The following is a 9,360-nucleotide window of genomic DNA, read 5'->3' as shown; positions in this document are numbered from 1 at the left end:
CAGGGAGGTGAGCATGTCTGACTATAAATTTACCTGTCTACTTGCAACATACTATCAGAAAATTTCTTTACAACCACTTACTCTTCTGGGAGCTTTCCCAGCACTTTCTATTTCCCTTTTATAGACTAGTTTAGGTCAGTAATTGTGGAATGTGCCAAAAACTTTGTATATAAGTTTCTCTCTGGTCTGCTTCTGTAGTGGACTTAACTGGTAAATTATTTGCTTTCCTCTGTTCTGGTAGGAACCAGAAAATTCTTATTGGCTTCATAACACACAGAAGTAGAGTATGACAAAAGGAATTACTGGGAATAATTTTCCATTCTTCAGTTTACATCTTAACACCAATGTAGACAAAGTCATGAATAGTTATAGGAAGTACTTTAGAAGTGTTGCATTATATTGCCATGTTCTCTGTGTGAAACTCCCCTTGAAGTCAATAAGAGTTGTGTACGCTACTCAGTGGCATAATCAGGCAATAAATTATGAAAGCTCCGCAAATACCAAACATAAGAAGCCACAAACAAATGACATGAACAAGTGACAAAACTACCCAGTATTATGCTAGTAAAAGACTTAAAACTAATACTTTTGAAAGTGATAATATCCTTATAGTTTACCTCTAGCAAAGGAGTTAGGAGGAGAAGCTTACCTTGTTGTACACCTGCCTGTTGCAGAGTTCCCAGTCTCTTCCACTCAGACAGTGAATCTCAATAGCAACTGTGATGGAAATCTGGGCTGAACAGAGACTTGTATGCTCCAGCGTTGCAGTATTCTTCTGTTCCAGGACTCCCCATATGTGCCTTTGTTGGGACTCAAATTTAATTTTCAGAAGTGTCTAGAACAGATCTAACATAATATAACATTTTAAGTCAGTGATAACACCACACATTTGAAATCTCCTCCCAGAAATTTTGCTCCAGGAAAAGCTGGTTACAAAAAGTGCCTTTGAAAGCATAGGGTTTTTTTCACAGCACATTTTAAAAAAAATATTGAAATGGAATTTTCCAAAATGACCACTTCAAGCCTGTAATCCAAAAAGGAATTTACTAAAAAATTCAGAAGATCTTGACACTTACAAAAGGAACTGAGAAATGTGAGCCTTGTGTTGACTAAAAGTGACATTTTGAAATTGTTCTCTCAGATCTTAAAAGCCAATTAAGAATAAACAAAGGATCCCAGAGGTCTGAGATTGCTCTAGGCTTTAGAGCTGGGTCTAACTTACAAGAAACAAGATCTTTGTAGAATACAGCCCTACTTCTCCTCAGAGTATTTGTAATCACAAGATGAATGTGTGCTGAGATGCTCCTGCTGCTATCAGAAGCCAGTAGTTTATCACAAAGCAACGGAAAACTGGCTGTCATTGCAACAGTTCTTCCACCTTCCCATTCAGGGGGTTCACCTGTGGTACTCCTTGAGCAGTAAGGTTCCTGACTCTCTTTATGAAAGCTTTCTTAACCACTTGGCAGACTAATTCTGAAGCCCAGGCTGTAAATGGGGGTGTGGAGTTTCAGTCAGCCTTGCTTTTAGAGCAGTGGCAGTCTGACCACAAATCAATTGGGCTGTTTCACCCTCTTCCAACAGTTACTTTTTTTTTCTTTTTTCTTTTTTTAGGGGTTGGGGGAGGGGGGCGGGGCAGGAAGAAAGGGCTTTTTGAAGTGGGCAAACAAATCCTGTATGAGCTTGTTTTAAACTGTGTTCAGTACCACAGACATCATGTAAGACTTCAGGGCTGAAAGCCAGCTTCCTGTCTTGTGCCGAGTGGGCTGTCACTCCAGACCAAGGAATTGTGCCACCAAAGACAGGAGGCTTGATCCTCCCAGGACTTCTTGCTCCTCCTCCCTCAGAGGGAGCAAAGGAAAGAGTCACTTTGGGAAGCAGGGAGCAGGGAAAAAGCTAACAGGAGGTGTCACCCTGCCATCTGGGGGTAAAAAGGTGTTCTCCCATTGGGAAAGTAATTCTGAAATTCCCCTCTCCCATCTCTGGCCTCACTGTCATGTTGTTGAGCTCTCTGCAGGAGCCGTCTCTCCCATGATATTTTGGGTTCACTTTAAAAATGTGATTTTGTAGGCAGATAAACTATTTTTCATTTCTGTCAAAATGAAGGGCTCTTACAGAAAGAAAGCACTGTACTAAATACTAGTTTCTGATCATTTATCTTTTGCGTGCAGAAAAAACATAGATGTGTTCCTTAATTGATATTCATTTGGTCTTCCAAGAGTTACTTAATTTTCTTCACAAAAAATAAAAGGAAGTTAGAGGGAGAGGGGAGATATATTGTATAATTCCCACAAAGTATTTCATAGATGGGTATTTTTTTCCACAATTCAGTGGTGTGGACAGCAAGAAAATGTCTATTACTGTGTTAGCAATTACAGAAGCACTCTCCTTCAGTCTACACTTTCAAAAAAGACAGTGTACATTTTTCATGGTTGAAGAAAATTATTGAGGACATTTAGCCAACAATAGACTTAGACTTATAAGCAGGTTCTACATTTACTTGAATTACTTTTATGTTTACCAAGACAAATATCTCTTACCTTTATATTTCTGTTTACTATTTACTGGTTTATACTGTCACAGTAGTTGCTCTATGTGGAAGAGAACATTAAGTATTTCTTCCTTTTTCACTACTTGTGCATAGTTAACCCCAGCTTTAATGCATGCACTTCGTAAGTTCTCCTCAGCAGACTGGAAGGCCAGAAATGCAATACAGCACTAGGACTGGACACGCATATGTGACTGCTTATATCTGTTCCAAGGTAACTTCATGCCTACTTCAAGATACCACTTTTTATCATCTTATTTCCAGGACATTTAGATTCATCTCAGCATTTGGTATTAGTTGCTCTGTGTCCAAGCTGCCCAGAAAAAAAAAAAAAAAAAGAAAAAGAGAAAGAAAAAGAAAAAGAAAGAGAAAAAGAAAAAGAAAAGAAAAGATAAGAAAAGAAAAGAGTTTTATTAAAAAAGCCAAGATTTTGAAGTCGGTTTTGATAAATATTTGGATAAAAATTAGATCTTCATAAATCTCTTACAAAAATGACATGGTAAGACTGGGTCATTTTTCAGTTGCCAACAGTTCAATGGTTAGCACACTCACCTACTTTACCTAGAGCGCTGACCTTATTTTTGCCCTCTCTCACCCCACCGGAGTGGAGGCTAGTCGTTTGCTCTCAGACAGGTGTATACTTTCCTGCCAAATAGGGCTTGAGACAGTTTACAGAGGTTTCAGTTTGTTAAAATGTCCCGGCCAACTCTGCATCATTAGCTCCAGGCTTATCGCTCTGATTTCTGGGGAGTCTTCCATAGAAGTCCTCACAAAGCTATTTCATATATGTATGCTCTCAGAAAGAGTCTCTTATGAAACTTCTGATGAAAGTTTCCAAGAGCTATTAAAGATCTTGCTTTTGCTTAACAGTCTAGATTTGATTCTTCCCTAACCATTTTCTAGGTCTCCCAACAGAATAATATTTTGAAGACATGCTCAGAGCATAATTTGTCATCTGGTTTCTAAATAACTCCAGCAAAGCTTCTCTGCTCTTTGTGAAGTTGATAAGTCATTTTGCACATGTTCTTTGTCTAAATGAGATACATTAATCCGAATTCAGTTCATTGTCACCAGTAAAGGGGTAATGGTGATAATTTTTTATATTTCTTTCTTGGATTTATGTAGCTCTATAGTCGAATACAAGTTATTGGTTAGTTTGTAGTGACTATTTAATGAGTAAATAGAATAACGGTGAGAGAGAGATGTTTCATCTGTTTTTATTTTCTGACATAGCTGACAGCTAAAGTGATATCTTCTCCTTCTTTCTTCTTTTGTTATGGCAGTACTAATCATACCACACAGAGACACATTTGTCATTATATGTAATTATGTGCAGTATATTTACATTATAATATTTTATATTGGAGAGGCATAGATTTCACAATGTTTTTACTCTCAATTTCTTTCTGCTACAGATTATTTCAGTTTATTCATATTTATAAATTATATTTTAAAGTATAATAGCACATTAAGTATAATAAAATAGTGATTTGGAAGTAGGAGCAACTAGAAAACTATCTAGATGACTGCCTAACTTCTAACAGAAGCACATCATTTTGTTAGTGCATAAGAAGGTTTCCTTGGGCTCCTTTAAAGTACAGAGAGTGACCACAAGTTATCAGGAAAAGCTATCATTTCTTATGTGATTAAAACAGGTCTGAGCAAACCTTGATCTTTCAGAAACCTTTTGAAAGGTCTCTTTTTCTGTGGACCTGTTACTAATCCCAACAGCAATGAATTTTCCCTCTTCTCTCATCACTGCTCCACTTTTTTCCACTTCCTCCCCACTTTGCTCCAACCCAATTAGCAGATTAGCCAGCAGGCTGTGAAGCCTGAAGAAGTAGAATTTAAATCAACTTTTATCACATGACAAACTAACTGTGGAGTTACCCAAGAGCACATCCATACCCACAGAGAGTCCCATCCTTAAGGACCCCCAAGGGTGGGTAAGGAAATCAAATGTGCCATCAAAGACTCCTTCAAAGTTATGGCACTACTCTCCACAGAAATAACTCCCAGTGGTGGTGTAGGGATGACAGGGTGGTTGGGTGACACGGTGTGGGGCCAGAAGCAGTGGGAAAGTGTGGGCCTGCATTAGTGTAGCCGACCCCTAATGAGAGTGTGTTCTAGGGCTGAGCAGTGCAGGTGAGAGGCAGAAAACAGCAATAACCACAAGTCACGCACAGCTCCTACACATGCTGCCATCAGCAGAAGGAAGAAGATATTTAATTGCTGGGGGTTTTAACTTTGTAGTTGCAAATGCAGGTAATATGACAGCAGTGACAAGGCAGATGTAGTCAGTATTTTTTAGCAGATCAAGTTAAACATCATTATTTAAGCAATAAAGGTATGTTCTGACTAGAGCCATTTTTCTATGTTGGTGTGCTACCACAAGTTAACGACCATTCATTTACTAGCACATCGTGATAAATATTTTATCTACATGTGAAAGCATCTTCAGAGGTCACTTTTGTAGAATTCAAGTAACTTGTAGGAGATATACTGTTTGGGTCTGAAAAGATTGTGGGATGTACTGTGTAAAGTACAATTCTATAGAGTAGCTCAAAACAAGCTATTTCTGCACTTGAAGAAATGAGAGTGACTGAAGCAACCAAACATCTTACCCCCACAAAAGGCGAGTAAGGAAAGGGGGGAGCACCTCAGCTATTGGACTGCCATGGAGCTGCTTACCCCACACCTTCTGGACTCTGGCATAATCCTAAGATCTATTACACAATTTGAATATTTTTGCCTCAAATACAGACCATTAAATGTCTGCCTGCATACAGAGGATCATACCAACGTGAAGTTTGTTTCTGCACACAAAACTGACAGACCTGCTTTACCTGTCCTGTTGCTTTCCTCTCACTGTTAGCTCAGAATCTTACCGATGACATCCTCCTTAAGAGAAAATTATTATTATTATTATTATTATTATTGTATAAAAACATTGCTAATTCACTTTATTATTAATCCAGTCATGCTGATAAAGACATTCAATGTTAATATCTTCCCAAACTAATTAAGGTTTGAGGCTTTCTTTTTCCTTATCTTCATGAAATTGGAGAAACAGAGAAGATCCAAGAGATCAAAAGATCTCTGTGGAGCAAAGCAGAAAAACTGAACCATATAAAGAGAAGACAACTTAAAAACCTTTTGGAAAAGCAGGAAGGTAAAGGAAACATTTAAAAAAAAATAAATTTTCATAGTAGGTAAAAAAAAGAGAATTTTAAAATACGACTACTTATATTTATAGATCATTACATATTTTAGTTTACTTCAAAATTATTGTACATATTTTGACTGCTTGTTTTCCAAATAAGTTTGAAGATCATGCAGGAATACTCTGTTAAGCACCAATATCCTGTAAAATTTCCCATGGTCCAAGTGATAAACACACAGAAGGTCAAGATAAATACATATAGAAACATAGAATAATTTGCCATAAATAGTAATGATGTTGTGTCATCTCATTCCAGCTATGGAGAACATGCCACCAAAGTCTGGGAACTGACTCACTTCTAAGCTGCAGGGGAAAATTAATTTATACATATCTACTCAACCATATACTGTGTCATCTTCTACCTCTTCTGCTTCAGACAGCCTGCTGTGGCAAATCATTTCATGTATGCTATACAGAGAAAGCTTATTTTTAAAATATATTTATAGGTTATACAAAATAACTTCTATTGGGACACTGATGTTAATCGGCTCTAAATTATAAGAGTTCTGTGGTACAAAGAAAATATAAAAAGAGAGGATGGTAAGGGATGATTGAATTCATACTGTTCTCCTGCTATATTCCACTTGTTCTTTTCATTTCCGTAACACAATTATTTAGTAGCTGCCTCTGGTACAGTTTTATACCTAAAGCGTTGTCATAAAATATTCAGAAGTTCTATATTTTAATACTGCTGAGTAAGTACTTTATTTTTTTCTCTGGTGATTATAGTATGGAGCTGTATTCCTGTATGAAAGGCTAAACAATAGTACAAAAATACAGACTTTATACTTAAAGTTTAGCAACAACATGCACACACACTTTTGAGGGCATGTAAATTTTGAAAGGCCAGGTACCGTCAGCAGGTACTCTGGCAGGTTGAAATCTCTAGGGAATGGCACACTGCAGAATAGAGAAAGTGGAAAAATGCACAGCTCTGCCGATTTATAACAAGAAGTGCTGTATGTGTCTGCTCAGGGAAGAGTTGCTCTTGCTGATTACCTCCTCAACATTTTACCCCTGCAGACCTCATTTGTGGGTCCAGTCCCTTTCATGTGCAAACAACACTGCACGGGTAGGAGGATGACATGCTGCTTAGTATTTGTTCAGGCACTTCTAAACACCAGTTTACAGGAGATCTCCTTGCATCTCTGCCCCCCACAGAGGGGCACGAGGTGGGAATTGCCTGCTAGTTTTCAGCAGATATGCACCTCCCAGAGATCTATTTCTCTCTTTTTATATGTCTCTGAATGCTGCTACCTAGAGGATGTTTCCAGACTTTTCCTTTATTTATAATGGCTAATACTTTTCTGGCAGTGAATAAAGAATTCTGCATTATACAAAAAATATTAGCTACAGTTTTTATCTGTGGCAGGTTGCACCAGTCATACGGAGAAGACTCTATCTTCAGTGCTCAGACTTTAGAAAACACAAAGTGATTCCAGTTTTAAGTGCCTTGTCTAGCTAATGTTCATATATTAGGCTGAGATCTGAGTTGCCGAGAGAGTGATGTATGGAAACAAATGAACGAAGGGGTTCCCACCCCAAGCTCTTGGTGATATACAAATGCCTAAGTAGAAATTGTTCCTTCTATCAGGACAAATCTGGAAAAATGGGTGCTTCTTCCCCCTAGTCAATGAAGAGGACACAACACTATTAGCTCTTCTTCATGAGAACAGAGAAAATGGTTCAGATGATAGAGAGGCCACCTCCAAACCACTATGAGGGAGCTGAGGCTCAGAGAGATGCTTCAAACTGCAGATTCTAGGAGGGAGAAGCATAATAAAGCTTAATGGAAAAAAACAAGTAGATTTCAGATATTAATAGGAGTTTTGAGAACTGAGTGATCGTACAACCTCTTTCACCCAAGTCCCCTCTGGTTCTCATGGCTGGTATTGAGCTTCTGGTCTGGAAGGCTGTTCTGGTTTCCACAAAATTTCAAATGACAATGCAATATTCCGGATGGAGGGCTTAATGAGTGTTTTCAGAGTTTCTTAGGGTCTTCAAGAATAGTGCCCAGAAGAGCTTTAAACAGAATAACTGTGTCTGGGAGGCAGTAGTTCAAGAGTGAGTGACCTGCAGAGATATGTCAAAGCCTGTAGAGTTCTCCCGACTCCCAAATCCTAGGAAATAAGCAAACAAATTTGTGCTGAGGAGCAGTCAGGATTTGGGCAGAACACAGCACCAGCTATGTAGTGCTTTGTTTCTCCATTACCATGACATCAAGGGGACATCTGTAGTCCTTCCTTCTAACCTCTCAGCTCTCACTATGCTGTCAACAGTGCCTGTCAGCAGTCCACAGGTCTTTCATTTCCAGCAGATGCCAGACACAAACATATTCCTTTGTTCTTAACCCAGTAGAATAGGTTAAACCCTTCACCTTGACATCAGCAATGTTAAAGCAGAAAACTTCCCATGGAAAGTATATTCAGATGTGCTGACACCTTGAAATAGTTATGAAAGAGCACATCAAATCATTATCCAGCTGCATCTAGATTGTCATTAAATGTGGTTATTATTATGTTTTCCAGTGAGAAAAGGATTTTACAGTGGCAAAGACATCTCTCCCAAATCAATTTTGATTACATGTCATTATCAAATTAGGTAATTATGGTTATTTGAAATTAATGCAAGAGTATATTTTTCAATATATTTTGTTTTTACCTTAGCCCTCCAGCCCATCCTGTTTGTGATAATTTCACTGGACTAGCCCTTGGTTCACCCACTTCCCCCCCACCTCCAGGGGATAGGGGAGAGGATTGGGGGCAAGGGTAAGGAGGCATGTAGGTTGAGATAAAAACAGTTTAATAATAGAAATAATAGAAAACTTAAAAAAAACCCCAACTAAACAGCTAATATTAAAATAGTAGTGATAATGATAAGAGTAACAAGATATGCAAATGAGTGACAACCCAGTGCAACTGCTTACTACCCACTGGTAAGCCCAGCCCGTTCCCAGATAACGACCCCAGAGGAGCAACAATCCCGAACCGAAACTGCAATCCTGGAAGAGTGAGGGCCTGAGAAAACCTGTGCAAATGCACTCCCCTTTCCAGTCATCCCTGGTTAATATACTGACATGACGGGATATGATCTGGAATATTTCACTGGCACATCCAAATGCCAGTTTTGCTATTCACTGTGCTTCCCCCTCCCGGTCCAAATGCAGCTGTGAACCAGCCAAACACGATGGCCTTGAGCTCCAACAGCAACTCATAACATCAGCACTTTTATCAATGATGTTCTCAAAGTAAGTCTGAACTGAAAACAAAACACAGCTCTTCTAACTACTGAGAAGAAAATTAACTCTATCCTAGCAAAACCAAGACACTGTTGTAGGCTGCTAGAACAGAACAGTTACAAAGATTTTTTTTTCCCTAGGTTTTTAAGGTTTGCTGCTTTATATCATCAGCATCTTTCAAATGCATAAAGAAGTTGCGACTAGCACACTGTTGTAGGCTGCTAGAACAGAACAGTTGCAAAGATTTTTTTTTTCCCTAGCTTTTTAAGGTTTGCTGCTTTATATCATCAACATCTTTCAAATGCATAAAGAAGTTGGGACTAGCAACTGTGGTGTTTAGACAGTTTAGAAGTC

Source organism: Antrostomus carolinensis, unplaced genomic scaffold, assembly GCF_000700745.2.
Source record: "Antrostomus carolinensis isolate BGI_N321 unplaced genomic scaffold, ASM70074v2 scaffold4353, whole genome shotgun sequence".
Classification (NCBI taxonomy): domain Eukaryota; kingdom Metazoa; phylum Chordata; class Aves; order Caprimulgiformes; family Caprimulgidae; genus Antrostomus; species Antrostomus carolinensis.
Note: the sequence above shows the minus strand (reverse complement) of the source record.